The sequence below is a fragment of the Tachyglossus aculeatus genome, chromosome 3 (genome assembly GCF_015852505.1).
Source record: "Tachyglossus aculeatus isolate mTacAcu1 chromosome 3, mTacAcu1.pri, whole genome shotgun sequence".
Lineage (NCBI taxonomy): Eukaryota > Metazoa > Chordata > Mammalia > Monotremata > Tachyglossidae > Tachyglossus > Tachyglossus aculeatus.
In genome coordinates this window covers 57,377,950-57,401,362 of record NC_052068.1, presented here as the reverse complement: position 1 = coordinate 57,401,362, position 23,413 = coordinate 57,377,950, and the positions used below count along the sequence as shown (strand labels likewise).

Here is a 23,413-nt window from a genome sequence, read left to right as displayed (position 1 = left end):
AGGCCTCCTGGAGGAGGTGAGCTTCAGTAGGGCTTTGAAGGGAGGAAGAGAGCTAGCTTGGCGGATGTGTGGATGGAGGGCAATCCAGGCCAGGGGAAGGACATGGGCTGGGAGTTGATGGCGGGACAGGCGAGAACGAGGCACAGTGAGGAGGTTAGCGACAGAGGTGAAAAATAAAGTTGTTAAAGTTGAACTAGCAAATCTGGCAAATTATTTTAAAATGGTACTAAGTATGAAAAAGAAACAATTTCCTTACTAAATTGTAACTCAGGTCATCCAGTCAATGACAACTGAAATTTTAAGCTTGGCTATCATGGCAATTGAAATAGGATGGTAGAGTAAACAAGTTGATGCTGCTTTATATGCACCATACACAAATGTCAGGGATCATGACAACTTCCACTACAATTCTCATAAGTTGTTTATGGAACCATCTGCCTCAGTGTCTTTCACTCCCCAAATGTCAAAGCTACATTCAACAGATCCTGACCCCTGCTATGCCTGATGCTTTTAATGAATTCCCAGGGTTACACAACTGCAACGAAAACTCCCTGTTCTGTACTTTTTCAGGACCTTGGGATTAAGTGCCAACACTAACATTCCCTCTTTCTGCCCTGATTAATAAGGAACAAACTTTCCAAGAAAACTGTGCTTCAGTAACATGTCACTCATCCAAGCATCCATGAGCACCTGGTATGCGCACAACACTGTGCTAGCTGCTTGGGAGACTAAAATAAAAGCTAGGCACTCTTTAGCCCTCCCAAGCTAATATTCTTGATTCCATCTCCTTCCTTCTCCCCTGGCAACCAGGAGTTCCCTGTTTTTCAAGTCTATCTGGACAGTCTTCCCCTAAAAGGATAAAGTGCTCCTTAGGCATTCTGTGTGTTTTCATGTAGTAATAGTACTTTTTGATCAGCCAATAGATAAAATGTACTGCACTAAGCATTTGGAAAATTCAATCAATTAGTGGAGTGGGTGGAGATCCTTGAAACCAATTGTGAGGAGTTTTTGCTTAGTGAAGAAGGAGCCAGTGGAGGGTTTTGAGGAGCAGAGAGATGAGTGCCAAGCAACATTTCAGAATATTTGTGAAGCAGCATGGCATAATGGATAGAACATGAGCCAGGGAATCAGAAGGTCATGGGTTCTAATCCTGGCTCCTATTCATGCCTGTCTACTTGTTCTGTTGTCTGTCTCCCCGCTTCTAGACTGTGAGCCCATTGTTGGGTAGGGATTGTCTCTGTTGCCGAATTGTACTTTCCAAGTGCTTAGTTCAGTGCTCTGCACACAGTAAGTGCTCAATAAGTACGATTAAATGAATGAATGGCTCGGCCACATGTCTGCTGTGTGAACCTTGGGCAAGTCATTTCACTTCTCTGTGCGTCAGTTACCTCATCTATAAAAAGTGGGTTGAGACTGGGAGCCATATTTCGGACAGACTGTGTCCAACCCTATTCTAATCCCAGCTCTGCTACTCGTCAACTGTGTGACTTTGGGCAAGTCACTTAACTTCTCTATGCCTCAGTTACCTCATCTGTAAAATGGGGATGAAGACTGAGAACCCCACGTGGGGCAACCTGATTACCTTGTATCTACCCCAGTGCTTAGTACAGTGCTTGGCACACAGTAAACGCTTAACAAATTCCACTATTATTATTATTAATAATAATAACAATAATAATAAAACTGATACATACAGCAGTGTGTAATATAGATTGGAGAGGTGAGAAACCAGAGTCCTGGAGACATGAGTCTGATACAGTAATCTTATAGCTATATGACCAAAATGCATATCAAAGTGGTAGATTTTTAGAGGAAGGAATGGATCTGGTAGATGTTCAAATATCTTTCTATAGTATCAAAGAAAAAAGGAATACTCTTACCCTAAATGATCCATCTTGTCTGTAGACTCAGACATTTATACGAAACATATGACTTGAACATGTTACAATGTTCAAATTCCCTCCACGCATCATCCAAATTAGCTCTCTTCCTCCCTTCAGAACCCGACAGCTCACCTCCTCCAGGAGGCCTTCCCAGACTGAGCACCCCCCTTTTTCCTCTGCTCCTCCTCCCCTCCCCATTGACCCCACTCTCTCCCTCTGTTCTACCCCCTTCCCCTCCCCACAGCACTTGTGTATATTTGTACATATTTATTACTCTTTTATTAATGATGTGTATATAGCTATAATTCTATTTATCTATTTTGTTGATATTGACACCTGTTTTGTTTTGTTATCTGTCTCCCCCTTCTAGACTGTGAGCCCATTGTTGGGTAGGGACTGTCTCTGTTGCTGAATTGTACTTTCCAAGCACTTAGTACAGTGCTCTGCACACTAAGCACTCAATAAATACGATTGAATGAATGAATGTATGTTCCAGTACTGACCAAAGGTGCCCTGTTCTAGAGCTACACTTGGAATGAATAAATACATTATTTTATAAGGTTTGTGGCTGGATTTTCTGTGTAGACTTTCAGATGTTTCCCATTCTGGTTGTGGGGTGGGGAGAAAGGAATGGCAACTGTGTATGCAAATCCATCCAAGGTCAAGGTCTCAAAGTCCTGGCTAACCGTTGGAGGTACAAATAACCCTTATTTCCCCTTCCCTCTCTTCTCTTTCTCTCCACCACCCTTCCATACACCCTAGAGTTCCCAGGGCTGGAGAGAGAGATGAGGGGGTAGTTTACCCAAGGACAAGTGGTATGTCTACATGTTTTGTTTTGTTGTCTGTCTCTCCCTTCTAGACTGTAAGCCCGTTGTTGGGTAGGGACCGTCTCCATATGTTGCTGACTTGTACTTCCCAAACACTTAGTACAGTGCTCTGCACACAGTAAGCACTCAATAAATACGATTGAATGAATGAATCATCCAAACACAGTTTTTTATTTAAATTTCCTCTTGGCCTTATACCTTAGTCCTCATCACTGGACTACACTGCTGTCTTGGAAATGGGGGTGGATCTGCATTTTGATGTGTGAACCTCACCTGGAGGCTCAGGTTAATAAGCAGCACGCCAGTGCATCAGTTATTGCCACAGTCCCTGTCTTGTTCTCCACAGCTCTATAAGGATGAGCTAGATTTCCATCATCTGTAAAATAAGCATTGAGACTGTAAGCGTCATGGGGGACAGGGACTGTGTCCGACCTGATAACCTTGTATCTACCTCAGTGCGTAGATCACTGCACTGAGTTTCATCCTATGCTTGGCACATAAGTGATTAATGACTACCTCTTTTATCATTATGATTATTGGATGACTTGACCCCATGGGGCCCAGGTTTGGTTAGGGTAAAAATAAAGTGGCAATGATGGTGATTTTTTTTACCTTCCTCTCCACCCCTTCTTTCAGTGCCCTGCACACAATAAACACTCAGATATGATTAATTTCTCATTACCCCCACACCTCCTCTCTCCTCTTCAGTGAGCACTCAATAAATACGATTGATTCTCTTTACCCCCACCCACCCCCAACCCTCCTTTTCCGGTTGATCCAGACCCTGAATGGTAGGATCCAAGGAGGGGTAAGATCTTCCTGCCTCATCCTCCCTTATCGGTCTGCAAAACAGTACTGAGTTTGCACTCCCAAGAGTTCTTTTTCTTCACCTCCTGATCAAAGTGAGCAGGAAACCCGTTGCACCAGTTTAAAGACCTAGGATTCTGGAACCGGAGACCGCAGCCTACACTGTGGCGCCTTTGTTTTGATTCAAGTCTGTTTCCCTGGTGATGCTAGAAGCTTCCAGTGCAGCTGGCCCCAAAGTGCCCACCTGACCCTTCGTCGGAGTATCGTGGGTGTGCAGGCTGGGAAGAACCTCACTGAAGCATGGCCAGAACAGGACGCTCCTATGAGTGGGTTTTTTTTTTCCTTTTGAGTTGTTTTGCTTCCAGGCACTCCAAGCACTTAGCCTTGTGAACAAGGTTCAAAAGGACTCTTAAATACTGAGAATTCTCAAAGTTTTGTCTCACCTGGCTTCAATCTCTCCCCCTCTCCAGTTTATCCTACCCACCATCACTGTCTAAAGCACATTCTGCCCAGTGTGCGCTCTCTCTCTCTCTCTCTCTCTCTCTCTCTCTCTCTCTCTCTCTCTCTCTCTCTCTCTCTCTCTCTCTTTAAATGGTATTTAGTACAGTGCTGGCACATAGCAAGTACTTAAACAGTAGAGTTGACCCAAGCTAATCAGGTTGGATACAGTCCATGTTCCATATGGGACTCACAGTCTGAGTCCCCATTTTACAGGTGAGGCAAATGAACAGAGAAGGGAAGTGACTTGCCCAAGGTCACCCAGCAGACAAGTAGAGGAGCCAAGGTTAGAACCCAGGTCCTCCTGACTCCCAGATCTGTGCTCTGTCCATTAGGCCCCTTTCTTCTCTCTCATTAAACCCCCTATGGCATCAAACACATATTCCTAATCTTACTTCAAAGTCTTCCATCAGCTTTCTCCCTCTAGCTCCCACCCATGTACTCTCTCCCAGTGCTTAGCATAGGGCTTTTCACAGAGTAATCGCATCATAAATACCATTACTGTCATCCACTTTTTCCGACTTCTGCTATTCCCCAGCCCACTCTTCTCCATTCTTCCCAAAATCACCTTTTCACTATACCTTGCCAGCAATTTTTCTCTTACCTCTTTGGCTATGCTCTTCTCTCTACTTGGAACACCCTCTCACTTCCAATCTCCCACACCACAGCTCCAATAATGATATTTAAGTGTTTACTATGTGCAAAGTATTCTACTAAGCATTGGGGCAGATTGGACACAGCCTTTGTCCCACATGGGGGCTCATTTTGAGAGAAGGAGAAAAGGGGTTTAATCTCCATTTTACAGATGAGAAACGGAGGCACATTCTCCTTAGCTTCTATGCTTTCTTGAAAACTGCCTCCTTCAGGAGGCATTCCCTAATTGTAGGCTTCACTTTTTATTCATGTCAAACTAGCAACTACTCTTAACCTTAACACTTATGTTTATATATCTCTCTTTAGCACTTAGGTATATATGAATTTGCATTACTGTATACTTATTCATGGTCCATTTATCTCGCATCTGTAGCATTGTTCTTTCTCCTGCTCATCCTATTTTGTATTTGTCGACCAGTCTTGCCCCCATTAGACTGTAACCTCTGAGGTCAGATACTGTCTCCTATTCTCTCCCAAGTGCAGAATTGAATCCAGGAGAGACAATTACTCCCCCCTTCAAAGCCTTATTGAAGACGCATCTCTTCCAAGAGGCCTCCGTGACTAAACTCTCTTTTTCTTTTCTTCAACTCCCTTCTGCATCAACCTGACTTGCTCCCTTTATTCACCCCCTTTCCAGTCTCATAGCACTTCTGTAAGTATCTATAATTTACTTATATTAATGTCTGTCTCCCCCTCTAGATGTAAGCTTATTGTGGGCAAGGAATGGGTCTGTTAAATTGTTGTACTCTTCCAACTGCTTAGTACAGTGCTCTGCACACAGTAAGTGTGGAAACTCTCCAGATGTGACCCTGAAAGGAATGTACAGATAGGAAGAAAATATTGTTATAAATGGAAGAAGAGTGATGCCTATGAATTGATATCCATAATCTTTATGGAATGGTGTATACGAACTAAGTGACCGACTTTTCGACTTCCACTAATGGAGGGTGGTGGAGATATAATCTAGGAATGCTTCCTGAAGGAGGTGCAACTCTAGGAGGGCTTTGAAGATGGAAGTGTGCTGGAGAAGATTTAAAGGGTGAGGGCATTTTAGGTCCTGGGTAAGGCACGAGCAATGAGCCAGAGATGGAAGTGCCACAGTGAAGGGCAATAATAAGCTTAATTTGGGATGCTGTTAGCCCCGTGTGGGAGAGGGACCATGTCCAAACTGATTACCTTATATCCACCCAGCACTTTCATTCATTCATTCAATCATATTTATTGAGCGCTTACTGTGTGCAAAGCACTGTACTAAGTGCTTGGGAAGTACAAGTCGGCAACATATAGAGACGGTCCCTACCCTATAATGGGCTCACAGTCTAGAAGGGGGAGACAGACAACAAAACAAAACATGTAGACAGGTGTCAAAATCATCAGAACAAATAGAATTAAAGCTATACGCACAGCATTAACAAAATAAATAGAATAGTAAATATGTACAAGTAAAATAGAGTAATAAATCTGTACAAATATATATACAAGTGCTTTGGGGAGGGGAAGGAGGTAGGGCGGGGGGATGGGGAGGAAGAGAGGAAAACGGGGGCTCAGTCTGTGAAAAAGGAGGCTTAGTTAAGTGCTTACGTTGTATCAAATACTTTTATATTATTAGTTTTGTTATTATGATTAGTATTAATATTGTTCATGAAGACTGAGCAGGGGTGAAGAAAGCACACAGTTATGAAGAGTTTTGAAAGCCTTGATTCTCCTTTCTATTTGGAAAGAAATCCTGGCTATCAGCCTTCTTAACTCTTAAGGTACTACAGAAGCTGTCATAGTTTATAAAAAAATAAATTAGATATGAGCAGGCAGTTAGATGATTTAACCAAATAGTTGAGCCTCTAAAAATTGTATTGGTGTCATCAGTAAAATCATGGTACCTATTTCTGAAGTTAACATAAGTCTCTAGACTGTAAGCTAGTTGTGGGCAGGATTATGTCTCTATTGCTATATTGTACTTTCCCAAGTGCTTAGTACAGTGCTCTGCACAAAGGGCTCAATAAATATGAATGAATGAATGAAATAATTGACCTATGGATGTCAAAGCGAAGAGGGAGAAGGGTTCAGGCACTTGATGCAGTGCTCTGCACCCAGTAATCCCTCAATAAGTAGCATATGTGAATCAGGGCGAGGTTGTCCCTGCTGTATCTTCCATCTGGTCATTTCAACCAAAATAGGAGCTGTTGGAACAATTTTAGTCACCCATGTTGCACCGTTCATTCAACCGAATTTCCTGAGCACTTACAGTGTGCAGAGCACTGTACTAAGTGCTACACTGATCCTTCCAGAGCTCCTTTGTGATTCTGGCCGGCATCTTGAAGGTGAGTGGGATAGAAGGGAAAGCTGGCTTTTGAAATGTTCCCCTTCCCAATGGCCACCCAGCTTACGAACAGTGTGGTTTAGCGGCGAGAGCCCGGGCTCAGGAGTCAGAAGGTCATGGGTTCTAATCCTGCTCCGCCACTTGTCAGCTGTGTGACTTTGGGCAAGTCACTTCACTTCTCTGGGCCTCTGTACCCTCATCTGTAAAATGGGAATAAAGACTGTGAGCCCCACATGGGACAATCTGGTCACCTTGTATCCTCCCCAGTGCTTAGAACAGTGCTTGGCACATAGTAAGAGCTTAACAAATATTATTATTATTATTAGTATTATTATTCAGGGCAGGACAATATAATTGAATATTGTAGTTCATTCAGTCATATTTATTGAGTGCTTTCCGTGTGCAGAGCACTATACTAAGCACTCGGGAGAGTACAATATAACAATATTGAATGAATGAACAATAAACAGATGCATTCCCTGCCCACAGTGAGCTCAATCAATTGCTTCCATCTCTTGCCAGGTACAATGCCCACGGAATGATTCATTTTGGAGAAGCAGTCCAATTTTCATTTTTCACCTTTAAAGTAGATTTTCAGTAGAAGAATGGAAAATTACACTTGGGAAATTAGTAGCACTTATAGTCAAGATATCCAGTTACAGTAAAGCTGAGGGTGAGCTTGTATTTATGTATGTCATTGAGAAAGAATCTCTTGCACCTTAGCAAATTCTGTCCCAGAACTGTAGGAGGACCCTGCTTCTGGCTCTTCACAGTTAAGCTCTCAACTTTCTCAATGTGCAGTGAATCACAGGGTGTTTTCGTTTGTGCATTTATACTAAAGTGGAGAAGGCTCACCCCCTTCTCCATTCCAAACATAGCTTTAAATCAATCAACGATATTTATTGAGCACTAACTATGTGCAGAATACTATACTAAGTTCTTGGGAGAGTACAATACAACAGAATTAGCGGACACATTCCCTGCCCTTAACAAGCTTACAGTCTGGAGGGGAGACAAACATTAATGTGAATAATATATAATTCAAAGACAAGTACACAAGTGCTGTGGGTTTGGGAATGGGGTAAATACCAAATGTCCAAAGGTCATAGATCCAAGAGAATAGACGACACAGAAGGGTGAGCAAGATGGGGAAAAAGAGCAAATACTCCTCACTCTCAGCTTCAAGGCTGTCCATCACCCCGCCCCCTCCTACCCCACCTCCCTTCTCTCCTTCTCCAGCCCAGCCCACACCCTCCTCTCCTCTGCTGCTCACCTCCTCAGTGGGCCTTGTTCTCGCCTGTCCCGCCATCGACCCCCGGCCCACATTCTTCCCCTGGCCTGGAATGCCCTCCCTCTACACATCGCCAAGCTAGCTCTCTTCCTCCCTTCAAAGCCCTACTGAGAGCTCACCGCCTCCAGGAGGTCTTCCCAAACTGAGCCCCCTTTTTCCTCTCCTCCTCGCCATCCCCCCACCCTACCTCCTTCCCCTCCCCACAGTACTTGTATGTATTTATACAGATTTACTACTGTATTTTATTGTACATATTTACTATTTTATTTTGTTAATGATGTGTGTATAGCTATAATTCTATTTGTTCTGACGATTTTGACACCTGTCTACATGTTTTGTTGTCTGTCTCCCCCTTCTAGACTGTGAGCCCGTTGTTGGGTAGGGACCGTCTCTATACGTTGCCGACTTGTACTTCCCAAGCACTTAGTACAGCGCTCTGCACACAGTAAGCACTCAATAAATACGATTGAATGAATGAATATATTCATATTCACCTATGCACCTATGCATATTCACATATGCACCTGTATATATGTATATATGTTTGTACATATTTATTACTCTATTTATTTATCTTGTACATACCTATTCTATTTATTTTATTTTGTTAGTATGTTTGGTTTTGTTCTCTGTCTCCCCCTTCTAGACTGTGAGCCCGCTGTTGGGTAGGGACTGTCTTTGCGTGTTGCCGACTTGTACTTCCCAAGTGCTTAGTACAGTGCTCTGCACACAGCAAGTGCTCAATAAATACGATTGATTGAATGAAAAAGAGGGCTTAATCAGGGAAGGCTTCTCAGTGGAGATGGTGACTTTAATAAATCTCGCAGCCCCATATCCTTCCTCCCTAGCCTGTGCCCTTGCCACTTAGAACAGTGATTTTGCACATAGTAAGCGCTTAACAAATACCATCATCATCATTAGGCCATGTTGCTTTCCTTAGTCACTATTGAAAGACTAGAAAGGGTTTGCCTGGATTTACCCCCCTGCCATTTCCTCAGTTGTTTGGGGTTAGTTTAAGAGAATGTGCTGGTAATCAGGCTGTTTCAGGTCATGAACTAGAATCAACAACTTGTCAAGGGCTGTATCTGATACAACCACACACCAGTGTCTAGCTGGTTCCCTTTCAGTGCCTATATCGAGTTGCAAACAAGCTGGTTTTAGACTAGCTCGGCTTTCATTTATTTTTTTGTTTTAAAGGTCATGGAAGCTGAAGGTTAAAAAAGCAACAGCAATAAAACATTGCAGTTTCAAGATAAGCATGAAACGGGGGAACAGGATTTCAGCAAGGAGACACTGATAATACTGGAAATGCCGAATACCAGGATGTAGTTTGCAGAATGCTGACTCTGGAGCAGAGAAATCTCAGGGCTTTCCCGCTTCTGAGTTTTGAGTCATGCTATCATTGGACATCGAGCTGCTTAGGTAACAGAATAGGGTGTCAAACTTTTAGTTGTGTGTTCAGTTTTCCCACTGCAAGCTGTTAGGTTAATCATTGCTTTCAGATTTTGTCTTTAAAACCTAGCTGATCTAGAGATGCAGTTTATAATCACTTGTCTCTTGTGTATGTGAGTCCATTGTGGGTAAGGAATATCACTGTTGTAGTGTACTTTCCCAAGTGCTGTGCACACAGTAAGCACTCAATAAATATGATTGAATGAATGAATGTGTGCATGTGCGCTCGCCTCTAGAACTTCTAAGTCCTAAATGACTCAGCCTAGGAGTTTGGATGGCACCTGAAGCCTGATCTGGAAAAATAGCGATCAGTGAGAAGCAGCATGGCCTAGTGGAAAGAGCACAGGCCTAAGAATCAGAGAACCTGCATTCTAGTCCCAGGTCCATGACCTGTCTGCTGTGTGACCTTGCTTCTCTGTGCTTCAGTTCCGTCCTCTGTAAAATGGGGATTAAACTGTGAATCCTATGTGCAACAGGAACTGAATTCAACCCAATTATAGTAAATCTACCCCAGTATTTATTACAGTGCTTGGCACGTAGCAAAAACACTTAAATACCATTCTTAAAAATGGTATTTATTGAGCACCTTGTGCAGAACATTATTTCAGAGGAGAAGCTCGTTGTGGGTGCAGCATGTGTCTGTTGTTATATTGTACTCTCCCAAGGGTTTAGTACAGGGCTCTGCACACAGTAAGCGCTCAATAAATACAATTGAATGAATGAATGGAGAAACATATGCTTATACCCGCATCCAGGTATTCCTTCATGTCTGTGTTTACTGTGTATCCTTGTCTTGCCCCATTGGCAATGGATCAGTCAGGGCATCCCCTACTCTGAATCATCTTTACCGTCATCAGTATCTCAATCTTAACGAACTCTTCAGGGAAGTCAGATTGACCAAGGAATTGCAGAAGTCTGATCCACTGATAGTGACAAATTGTCTGAAAGGCCTCTGATAACCATATAATAATAGATTATGATATTTGTTAAGTGCTTACTGTGTGTTAAACACCGTTTTAAGGACTGGCGTAGGTACAGGTTAATCAGGTTGTACACAGTCCCTGTTCCAAATCATCAATCGTATTTATTGAGCGCTTACTGTGTGCAGAGCAAATGGGGCTCACAGTCTTCATCCCCATTTTACAGATGAGGTAAAGTGATTTGCCTAAGGTCGCACAGGAGGCAAGTGGTGGAGCCAGAATTAGAACCCAGGTCATCATCATCATCATCAATCGTATTTATTGAGCGCTTACTATGTGCAGAGCACTGTACTAAGCGCTTGGGAAGTACAAATTGGCAACAAATTGGTCCTTGCAAAACGTAGTAGAAAGAGTACTAAGCGAAATTTAGTGGAAAGAGCACGGGCTTGGGAGTCAGAGGACGTGGATTCTAATCCTGGCTTTGCCACTTGTCTGCTGTGTGACCTTGGGCAAGCCACTTCACTTCTCTGTGCCACAGTTACTCCATCTGTAAAATGGGGATTAAGGCTGTGAGCCCCACATGTCTTAGCTTGGTTCTACCCAAGTGCTTAGAACAGTGTTTGGCATATAATAAGCACTTAACAAGTACCATCATCATCATTATTATTATTATTAGGTCATCTTGTTTCACTGTATAGCAGACTTGGTGCTGCTGCTTGCACTGTTCCTGAATCTGAGTTGCAAATGTGCCGAGCCCCCTTATAATCTAAGACTTCCAGCTACAAAATACCTCAGTAGCTACTGCAGTCAGATATTTCACCCTTCTTGAACCATGGAGATGGAGGGGCGGGCAGTAAGCTTGTTGAGGGCGGGGAATATGTCTACCAACTCTAGACTGTAAGGTCATTGTGGGAAGTGAATGTAATAATAATTATGGTTTTAAGCATTTACTATGGCACAGGCACTATACTAAACACTGGGGTGGATACAAGCAAATCAGGTTGGACACATCCCCTGTCCCCTGTGGGGCTCATGGTCTCAATCCCCATTTTACAGATAAGGGAACTGAGGCCCAGAGAAGTGAAGTGACTTGCCCAAGGTCACCCAGTAGACAAGTGGCGGAGCTGGGTTTAGAACCCATGACCTCCTGATTCCCAGGCCCTTGCTCTATTCACTCTGTCATGCTGCTTCTCTAACGTGTCTGTTTATTATTCTATTGTACTCTCCCACGTGCTTAGTACAGTGTTCTGCACACAGCAGCATGGTTTAGCGGAAAGAGCGTGGGCTTGGGAGTCAGAGGATGTGGGTTCTAATTCCGGCTCCACCACTTGTCAGCCATGTGACCTTGGGAAAGCCACTTAAAGTCTCTGTGCCGCGGTTACTTCACCTTTAAAATGGGTGTGAGCCCCATGTGGGACAACCTGATTACCTAGTTTATCCCCTAGCATTTAGAAGCGCACATAGTAAGCGCTTAACAAATACCAACATTATTAGTAGTAGTAGTAATCACTCAATAAATACAATTGAATGAATGAATGAACTCTATTATTTTGTAGTCTCCCAAGCACCTAGTACGGTGCTCCGCACACAGTAAGCACTGAATAAATACGATTGAGTTTTCAGCTCCTGCAGTGATTCCTCAGTGTTCCATTATGTCCAAGAGCTCATGTAACTGTTTAAACAGGGTCTCCACTTGATAATCAATCAATCATATTTATTGAGCACTTACTATGTGCAGAGCACTGTACTAAGCGCTTGGGAAGTACAAGTTGGCAACATATAGAGAATAATAATGATGGTATTTAAGTGCTTACTATGTGCTAAGCACTGTTCTAAGCGTTGAGGTAGACGCAAGATAATCAGGTTGTCCCATGTGGAGCTAACAGTCTTAATCCCCATTTTACAGATTAGGTAACTGAGGCAAAGAGAAGCTAAGTGACTTGCCCAAAGTCACACAGCTGACAAGTGGCAGAGGTGGGATTAGAACCCATGACCTCTGACTCCCAAGACTATGCTCTTTCCACTGAGCCACGCTGCTTCTTACCATAGACCTTAAAGCACTCAATCACCTTGCTCCTTCTATCTTTACCTTGCTGATTTCCTTCTACAACCCGGCACGCTCACTTTACTCCTCTAACACCAACCTACTCCCTGTACTTCGATCTCATCTGTCCCATCACTGACCCCTCACCCACATCCTGTCTCTGGCCTGGAATGCCCTCCCCTTCTTATCCGAAAGACAATCACCCTTTCCACCTTCAAAACCTTTTTGAAATCTCCTCCAAGAAACCTTTCCCAACTAAGCTCTCATTTCCCCTACTCCCCCTCTCTTCTCTGTCACCCTTACCCTTGGATTTGTTCCCATTGTTTATAAGACTCCGGCATGCTGTCAGAGCTCCCCCTCTAGACTTTAAACTCATTGTGGGCAGGGAATGTAGCTGTTTACTGTTATATTGTACTCTCCCAAGTGTTTTGCTTTTGAGGCACACCATGTGGCATCTATCTTCAGTTACCAAGCAGATTCTGTTATCTCCATTACACAGATAAAGAAACTGAGGTAGAACAAAGTTAAGCTACTTCCCAGCCCCATTGTAAACCTGTGTAATAATACTAATTGTGGTATTTAAGTGCTTACAACGTGCCAGGCACTGTACTAAGCACTTGGGTAGATAGAAGCAAATAGGGTTGGACACAGTCTCTGTTCCATATGGGGCTAACAATCTCAATCCCCATTTTACAGATGAGTAACTCATCTGTACAAAGCTCAAATGTTCTCACTCTGGTGCTAATCAGTTGTCTTCTAGACTGTGAGCTCGTTGTTGGGTAGAGACCGTCTCTATATGTTGCCTATTTGTACTTCCCAAGTGCTTAGTACAGTGCTCTGCACACGGTAAGGGTTCAATAAATATGACTGAATGAAACAATCAATCAATCAATCAGGCTGTGCTGTTTCTTCTGGCTGCTATTTGTAACTACTAGGTAAATCCAAGTATGACAGCACCTACTTAAAGTGCCCTGTCTAAGGCAGAATCCATATAATAAAGAAGAGACAGTGTGGATTTGTGAAAAGGGCTGAGGGCTGTAAATTGAGACCTGGGTTCTAGTCCCAGCTGTAATAGTATTAGTATTAAGCCCTTACTGTGTGTAGAGGATGGTACAGGGAAGCAGCATGGCTTAGTTGATACAGCACGGGCCTGGAAGTAAGAAGGACTATTCCCAGGTCTGTCACATGTCTTCTGTGTGACCTGGGTAAGTTACTTCTCTGAGCATCAGTGACCTCATCTGTAAAATGGGGATTAAGAGTGTGAGCCCCATGTGGGACAGGGACTGTGTCCTACCTTATTAGTTTGTATCTACCCCAGCACTTAGGACAATGCTTGGCTTAGTGGGAAGAGCCCGGGAGTCAGAGGACTTGGGTTTTAATCCCGGTTCCACCACTTGTCAGCTATGTGACTTTGGGCAAGTCACTTAACTTCTCTGTGCCACAGTTATCTCATCTGTAAAATGGGAAGACTGTGAGCCCCGCGTGGGACAACCTGATAACCTTGTATTTAAACCTGTCTGCAGCACTGGCCCAGAAAATAATTGACCAATTTGTTTTTTCCTCTTCATATGCTTTGGCCTGGCCTTGTTTCATGAGCGCTTCATAAATACCATTGGTTGATTTGGGAAGAAATATCTATAATTCTTTTTATTTATATCGATGCTATTGATGCCTGTCTACTTGTTTTGTTTTGTTGTCTGTCTCCCCCTTCTAGACTGTGAGCCCACTGTTGAGTAGGGATTGTCTTTATTTCTTGCCAAATTGTACTTTCCAAGCACTTAGTACAGTGCTCGGCACAACAGTAACTGCTCAATAAATACAATTGAATGAATGAATGAATATCCCAGCGCTTAGAACAGTGCTTGGTACATAGTAAGTGCTTAACAAATACCATCATTATTATTATTACTATTATTGCTATCATCAAGCACTAGACTGTAAGCTTGTTAGGGGCAGGGAAAGGATCTGCTAATTCTGTTTGTATTGTACTACCTTAAGCACTTAGTACAGTGCTCTGCATATAGTAAGCTCTCAATAAATACCACTGATTGACTAGGAGAAAATATATTATTATTAATAATAATAATAGTGGCATTTATTAAGTGCTTACTATGTGCAAAGCATTGTTCTAAGCACTGGGGAGGTTACAAGGTGATCAGGTTGTCCCATGTGGGGCTCACAGTCTTAATTCCCATTTTACAGATGAGGGAACTGAGGCACAGAGAAGTTAAGTGACTTGCCCAAAGTCACACAGCTGACAAGTGGTGGAGCCGGGATTTGAACCCATGACCTCTGACTCCAAAGCCTGGGGTCTTTCCAGTGAGCCACACTGCTCCTCCAAAATATGCTAGTGGGAGTTAAACATGGTTCCTATCCCTCAAGGGGCTCATAGACTGTGAGCCCGTTCGTTGGGTAGGGACCATCTCTATATGTTGCCGACTTGTACTTCCCAAGCGCTTAGTACAGTGCGCTGCACACACTAAGTGCTCAATAAATACGACTGAGTGAATGAATGACTTAAAAGCTGTGCCACTGGCCTTATGAGTGACTTTGCCCAAATGACATCCCCATTTTTACCGATGAGCAAACTGAGGCCCAAAGAGGTTAACGCAACCTGTTGTAGGGACAAAAATGAGAATTGATATGAAAGACTCTGAAAATAAAGTACTCTACCAGTTCAAAGTAATAGGACTTACCATAGATCTCTGCTCTAGACTGTAAGCCCATTGTGGGCAGGGATTGTCTCTCTTCATTGCTGTATCATACTTTCCAAGCACTTAGTGGAGTGCTCTGCACACAGTAAGCGCTCAATAAATATGACTGAATGAATAACCTACCACCTCACTGAGCAGTTTTATTACAGTCTTGAACACGTTGGCCATTATCCCCTCCCCATAGCACCTATATATATGTTTATACATATTTATTACTCTATTTTATTTGTACATAATTACTATTCTATTTATTTTGTTAATGGTGTGCATTTAGCTTTAATTCTATTTGTTCTGACAGCTTGACACATTTATTACTCTATTTTATTTGTACATAATTACTATTCTATTTATTTTGTTAATGATGTGCATTTAGCTTTAATTCTATTTGTTCTGACAACTTGACACTTATCCGCATGTTTTGTTGTCTGTCTCCCCCTTCTAGACTGTGAGCCCGTTGTTGGGTAGGTACCATCTCTATATGTTGCCAACTTGAACTTCCCAAGTGCTTAGTACAGTGCTCTGCACACAGTAAGCGCTCAATAATTATGATTGAATGAATGAATGAATGATGTCTCACCTCCAGCCCACTCCGCAGTGAGTGACAATGTAGGCTCACAAGCGAGGAAGTCCTGGAATCAATCAATGGTATTTATCAAGCACTTGCTCTATTGTACTCTCCCCAGTGCTTAGTATAATGTTCTGCAGAGAGCAGGTAAACAAGATCCCTCCCCTCAAAGACCTTACAGTCTAGCAATAGAGACACAAACATTGCAGATAGGGGTGACATCCCAGTAAAAGAATGTGATCCTATGCAGTCAATCCACCAGGATCAAAACTGTACCCGTGACCATACACTTGTGAGACTGGTCACAACTGTTCATGTGTTTTTCTCATCTCAGCAACTACGGAAGGGACAGGGCTGAAAAGGGGGAGGAGAGAATAATAAACAACATGATCTGGCAGAGCAGGAGGACTACAATGAGATAATAGCAGAAAAATCAGGCTGAGAGAGGGAAAGTGTTGTCAATTGCTAACATCATAGATGGGGTCATCTAGACTATCTGCTTGGGAGGGCTGTCCAATTTAAAGGTGACCCCCCCTGACCATGAGACATCTCTAGACTGCAGAACAATCTTACCAAGACCTATTCTCTTTCTTAGCCACCCTCTATTTTAGTTCCTTCATTGTTCCCCAGACTGTCTCCTGGCAGCAAATAAGCTTTCATTAATAAGGCTTACTCTGTTTACTGGGGATTCTGCAGAAGGGCCTCAAGCACTTACTACGTGCCAAGCACTGTTCTAAGTGCTGGGGAGGTTACAAGGTGATCAGCGTGGCTCAGTGGAAAGAGCCCGGGCTTTGGAGTCGGAGGTCATGGGTTCAAATCCCGACCCCACCACATGTCTGCTGTGTGACCTTGAGCAGGTCCCTTAACTTCCCTGAGCCTCAGTTCCCTCATCTGTAAAATGGGGATTGAGATTGTGGGCCCCACATGGGACAATCTGATCACCTGTATCCCCCCAGCGCTTAGAATAGTGCTTTGCACATAGTAAGCGCTTAACAAATGCCATCATCATCATCATCATCATCATCATGTTGTCCCACGGGGGGCTCACAGTCTTCATCCCCATTTCACAGATGAGGTACATGAGGTACAGTTCTTTTAGACTGTGAGCCCACTGTTGGGTAGGGACTGTCTCTATATGTTGCCAATTTGTACTTCCCAAGCGCTTAGTCCAGTGCTCTGCACATAGTAAGCGCTCAATAAATACGACTGATGATGATGAGGCCCAGAGAAGTGAGGTGACTTGCCCAAAGTCACACAGCTGATCCCATTTCACAGATGAGGTACATGAGGCCCAGAGAAGTGAGGTGACTTGCCCAAAGTCACACAGCTGACCCTATTTCACAGATGACGTGAAGTCTTCTAGACTGTGAGCCCGCCTTCTAGACTGTGAGCCCGCTGTTGGGTAGGGACCGTCTCTATATGTTGCCAACTTGTACTTCCCAAGCGCTTAGTACAGTGTTCTGCACACAGTAAGCGCTCAATAAATACGATTGAATGAATGAATGAATTCTTCTAGACTGTGAGCCCATTGTTGGATAGGGACCGTCTCTATATGTTGCCAGCTTGTACTTCCCAAGCACTTAGTACAGTGCTCTGCATACAGTAGGCGCTCAGTAAATGTGATTGAATGAATGAATAAATTCTTCAATCGCATTTATTAAGCACTTACTGTGTGCAGAGCACTGTATTAAGCACTTGGGACAGTACAGTACAACAATAAACAGTGACATGCCCTGCCTCATCAACTTTTCAACAGTGTCCAGTTTGAATGTGACACCCCTGACCATGAAACATCTCTAGACTGCCCCTCTAGACTGTAAGTTCCTTTTGGGCAGGGAATATGCCTACCAACACCCAAGTGCTTAGCACAGGGCTCTGCACACAGTAAGCGCTCAAATACATTTACTCAATCTGAGGAGAAGCAGCGGGCTCAAAGGAAAGAGCACGGGCTTGGGAGTCAGAGGTCATGGGTTCTAATCCCGCCTCCACCACTAATGATAATAATAATAAGCGCTCAATAAATACGATTGAATGAATAATAATAATGGCATTTATTAAGTGCCTACTATGTGCAAAGCACTGTTCTAAGCACTGGGGAGGTTACAGGGTGATCAGGTTGTTCTACGTGGGGCTCACAGTCTTAATCCCCACTTTACAGATGAGGTAACTGAGGCACAGAGAAGTTAAGTGACTTTCCCAAAGTCACACAGCTGACAATTGGCGGAGCTGGGATTTGAACCCATGACCTCTGACTCCCAAGCCTGGGCTCTTTCCACTGAGCCACGCTGCCTCTCCTAACTTCTTCTCTTAATAATAATAATAATAATGATGGCATTTATTAAGCACTTACTATGTGCAAAGCACTGTTCTAAGCACTGAGGAGGTTACAGGGTGATCAGGTTGTTCTACGTGGGGCTCACAGTCTTAATCCCCATTTTACAGATGAGGTAACTGAGGCACAGAGAAGTTAAGTGACTTTCCCAAAGTCACACAGCTGACAATTGGTGGAGTGGGATTTGAATCCATGACCTCTGACTCCCAAACCTGGGCTCTTTCCATTGAGCCATGCTGCTTCTCCTAACTTCTTCTCTTAACTTCATGTGCCTCAGTTACCTCATCTGTAAAATGGGGATTAAGACTGTGAGCGCCACGTAGAACAACCTGATTGCCTCATCTCCCCCAGCGCTTAGAACAGTGTGTGGCACATAGTAAGCGCTTAACAAATACCATCATCATGAGTGCCACTGAGGCTAACTTTTGCACACTATGCAAAGGAAGACAGGGAATGCTCCTTATCTAGTCCCTTGCCATGTGAGGTGAGAAGCAGTGTTGCCTAGCGAAAAGAGCAGAGGCCTGCAAGCCAAAAGGACCTGGGTTCTAATCCTTTCTCTGCCAATTGCTTGCTGTGTGACCTTGGGCAAATCACTTCTCTGTGCTTAATAATAATAATTGTGGTTTTTAAGCGCTTACTATGTGCCTGGCACTGTACTAAGCACAGGGGTGGTTACAAGTAAAACGGGTTGGACACAGTCCCTGTCCTAAGTGGGGCTCACGGTCTCAATCCCCATTTTACAGGTGAGGTAACTGAGGCACAGTGAAGTAGTGACTTGTTTCCTCAACTGTAAAATGGGGATTAAATACCTGTTCTCCCTCCTGCTTAGACTGAGAGCCCCATGCAGGACAGGAACTGTGTTTAACCTAATTAATGTTACCTACCCCAATGCTTAGCGCAGTGCTTGACACACAGTAGCACACTAGAACCCAGGGCCTCCCAGGCTCCTGCTCTATCCACTAGTCCACACTGCTTCTCAACATTTCCTCCTATTTCAATTGTATTTATGTAGCATTTACTGTGGGCTTAGTACAGTGCTCTGCACATAGTAAGCGCTCAATAAATGCGATTGATGATGTGGGCAGAGCACTGTAGTAAGTACTTGGGAGAGTGCAGCATAACAGAGTTGGTAGACACATTCCCTGCCCACAATGAGCTTACAGTTTAAAGTGGGAATACACATTAATATAAAAGAATTACGGATGTGAACGTAAGTGCTGTGGGGCTGATAATAAATAATAATAATGGCATTTGTTAAGCTCTTACTATGTGCAAAACACTGTTCTAAGCGCTGGGAGGGATACAAGGGGATCAGGTTGTCCCATGTGGGGCTCACAGTCTTAATCCCCATTTTACAGATGAGGTAACTGAGGCCCAGAGAAGCTAAGTGACTTGCCCAAAGTCACACAGCTGACAAGTGGTGGAGCCGGGATTAGAACCCATGACCTCTGGCTCCCAAACCCGTGCTTTTTCCACTGAGCCACGCTGATGGAGGGATGAATAAAGCTATTCAAATTACCTCGTTGTGGGCAAGAAATGTCTATTTATTGAACTCTCCCAAGTGCTTCAGAACAGTGCTCTACACACACATGGGCCTGGGCGTCAGAGGGTCGTGGGTTCTAATCTCAGCTCTGTCACTTGTCTGCTGTGTGACCTTGGGTAAGTCACTTAACTTCTCTCTGCCTCAATAACTTCACCAATAAAATGGGGATCGAGACTGTGAGCCCCACGTGGGACAGGAACTATGTTCAACCCTATTTGAATGTATCCACCCCAGTGCTTAGTACAATGCCTGGCACATAGCACTTAACAAATACTATTATTATTATTTTATTATATATAATTGAATGAATGAAGTGCAAAGGTGATGCAAGGGAGTGAGAGAAGAGGAAATTGGGGGGTGGGGGCTAGTCAGGGAAGGCCTCTTAACCCAACAAAATGTTGGTCCCAATTTGCTTTACCCCTCAAACTCTGACTGCGGCAAAATCATGCACCTCTATTTCCCCGTCAGAAATTTTTGCCCAACTCGCCTTTCCTCTCTAACTGTGTGGCAAATTACGGGTGTTGCTTTCCCTTATGCAACCCTGCAATCTCCAGTCTGAGTCTCCAGTTCCTGAGTTGATAATCTCATTACAAGCTAATCCTGTTTACTGGCCATTTTCTTGGCAGAACAATCTTGTCAAGACCTATTCTCTTTCCTTGCCACCCTCTTATTCTAGTTCCTCCATTGTTCCCCAGTCTGTCCCCTGGCAGCAAATAAGCTTTCATTGATAGGGCTTATCCTGTTTACTGGGGATTCTGCAGAAGGGCCTCATCAAACACTTCCATCCCTTCCTTCAATAAATGGCTTCTTTTGATCCGCACAGCAGGAAAAATATTTATCAGCGGGCTCCTCTCAGCTCTGTTTCCTCAGGCTGAAGGCCGTATCCTGCCCCTGTTCAAACTCCCCAAAATAACACTTTCCAAGCTTCTGAATCTTCAGGTTTTTATTCATTCATTCATTCAGTCGTATTTACTGAGCACTTACTGTGTGTTCTGCACACAGTATTTGCTTATTATTGCTTACTGTGTGCAGAGCACTGTACTAAGAGCTTGGGAAGTACAAGTTGGCAACATATAGAGACGGTCCGTACCCAACAACGGGCTCATAGTCTAGAAGATTTATTTTTAAGGTAACATCATTTACAAAAAAAGTGTTTTAATAATAATAATAATAATAATAATGGTATTTAAGTGCTTACTATGTGCCAAGCACTGTTCTAAGCACTAGGGGAGATACAAGGTGATCAGGTTGTCCCACATGGGGCTCACAGTCTTAATCCCCATTTTACAGAAGATGTAACTGAGGCATAGAGAAGTTAAGTGACTTGCCCAGAGTCACACAGCTGACGGGTAGCGGAACCAGGATTAGAACTCATGACCTCTGACTCCCAAGCCCGGGCTCTTTCCACTGAGCCATGACAGGTTATCACTCTAGAAACGACATTACTACTCCCCATACACAAGAGTACTTTTCCTGCATATCAGGACAAAACCCAAAGGAATTCCTGGGCTGCACTTGGAGCATGTAAAAGAGTTTAAAATCAGGTCTGGATCAATGAGTAACCTCTCTATAATATGGATGTGAAATAGAAGTTCTAGTCACTAGCTATTTTGGTGACCAACTTGTTTTTTTTTTTAAAATGGTATTTGCTTATTATGTGCCAGACACAGTACTGAGTGCTGGGTTAGACTTAAAAAAAATCAGGTTGGACACAATCCGTGTCCCACATGGGGCTCACAGTCTTAATCCCCATTTTACTGATGAGGTAACTGGGGCTCTGAGAAGTGAAGTGACTTGCCTAAGGTCACACAGCAGGCCAGGATTAGGACCCAGTTCCTCTGTCTCCCAAGCCCAAAAGTGCTCTTTCCACGTTGATTCTCTGTTTTAGAATTGGAGGGAGCCCAGGGGCAGTGTTTACATGACTTTTTGTTCATTTCATTTCTTTATGTTCATAAAATGTCAGAGTAACCTAAGACCCAGGATTTTTTTTTTCTTTTCCTGTGGAATAGATGGGCAACCAAGACTACTAACCGTCCCCTTGGAGTGGGTGAGGGGGAGAACTGGGGATGACTGACACCCACCCTTGCTGTGCCAGTTCAGCCTGTCTGTCCCGTGAATCTCGGGGGCCACTAAGGTGGCAAGGGTTTAGACAGGAACAGGGTTGCAAAAACCAGCCAGGTTTGGAGTTAGCACTGGTGTAGAGAAAGGGGGTGGAAAGGGATAGGGATGGGTGGGGTCTTCCCACCCCACCCCAAGCTGGAAAATGGGGTTAGTAATAATAACAATAATGGTATTTGTTAAGCATTTACTATATGCCAGGCACTGTTCCAAGCGTTGGGGTTGAAACAAGATAATTGGATTGGACACAGTCCCTGTCCCACAAAGGCCAGTCTTAATCCCCATTTTACAGATGAGAGAACTGAGGCCCAGAGAAGTGAAGTGACTTGCCCAAGGTCACCCAGCAGAAAAGTGCTGGAACTGGGTTTAGAACCCATGACCTTCCGACTTATTACTCTATTTATTTATTTATTACTCTGTTTATTTATTTATTTATTACTCTATTTATTTATTTATTTATTTATTCATTTTACTTGTACATATCTATTCTATTTATTTTATTTTGTTAGTATGTTTGGTTTTGTTCTCTGTCTCCCCCTTTTAGACTGTGAGCCCACTGTTGGGTAGGGACTGTCTCTATATGTTGCCAACTTGCATCTTACCTCCTTCCCTTCCCCACAGCACTTGTATATATGTATATATGTTTGTACATATTTATTACTCTGTTTATTTTACTTGTACCTATCTATTCCATTTATTTTATTTTGTTAGTATGTTTGGTTTTGTTCTCTGTCTCCCCCTTCTAGACTGTGAGCCCACTGTTGGGTAGGGACTGTCTCTATATGTTGCCAACTTGTACTTCCCAAGCACTTAGTACAGTGCTCTGCACACAGTAAGCGCTCAATAAATGCGATTGATTGATTGATTCCCAGGCCCTTTCTCTATCCACTCTGTCATTCTGCTTCTCCAACTTTCAAAGAGGGTAAAGGATCGGTTTGAGGGAGTAGCAAGGGTTTAGGAGCAAAGGAGCTGCTCATGGACCACTGTCACATGATCTTGACAGGAATCTTAATAATAATGATAATAATAATAATAACAGTGGTATTTGTTAAGCACTTACTGCGTGCCAAGCGTTGTTCTAAGTGCTGGGGATTACAAGGTGATCAGGTTGTCCCACGTGGGGCTCACAGTCTTCATCCCCATTTTTACAGACAGGGAACTGAGGCCCAGAGAAGTGAAGTGCCTTGCCCAAGGTCACACAGCAGACAAGTGGCAGAGCCGGGATTAGAACCTACGTCCTTTAACTCCCAAACCAATGCTCTTTCCACTAAGCCACGCTGTTTCTCTAATTTCATCCGGCGGCCTCAGGCGGGGGACCCCGAGGTCCTGCCTCCCAATCCTTCCCACTGTTGTCTAACAACTGTACTTTCCCAAGTGCTTGAAGGCAGTTTGTCCTGGTGGAGATATCATGCACCTGGGTTTGAATCCCAGCTCTACTACTTGCCTGA

The 23,413-nt window shown here is 43.6% G+C and overlaps 1 protein-coding gene across 1 annotated transcript in view; it reads left to right on the top strand.

Moving 5' to 3' along the window:
• The first annotated feature begins 3,806 nt into the window (after window positions 1-3,806).
• Window positions 3,807-23,413, top strand: part of LIFR (LIF receptor subunit alpha) — a 169,717-nt gene continuing 150,110 nt past the window's right edge. Inside the window, exon 1 of the mRNA XM_038744413.1 lies at window positions 3,807-3,843. The gene's annotated coding sequence lies outside the window, so the exon portion shown is untranslated. The remainder of the gene's footprint in view (window positions 3,844-23,413) is intronic.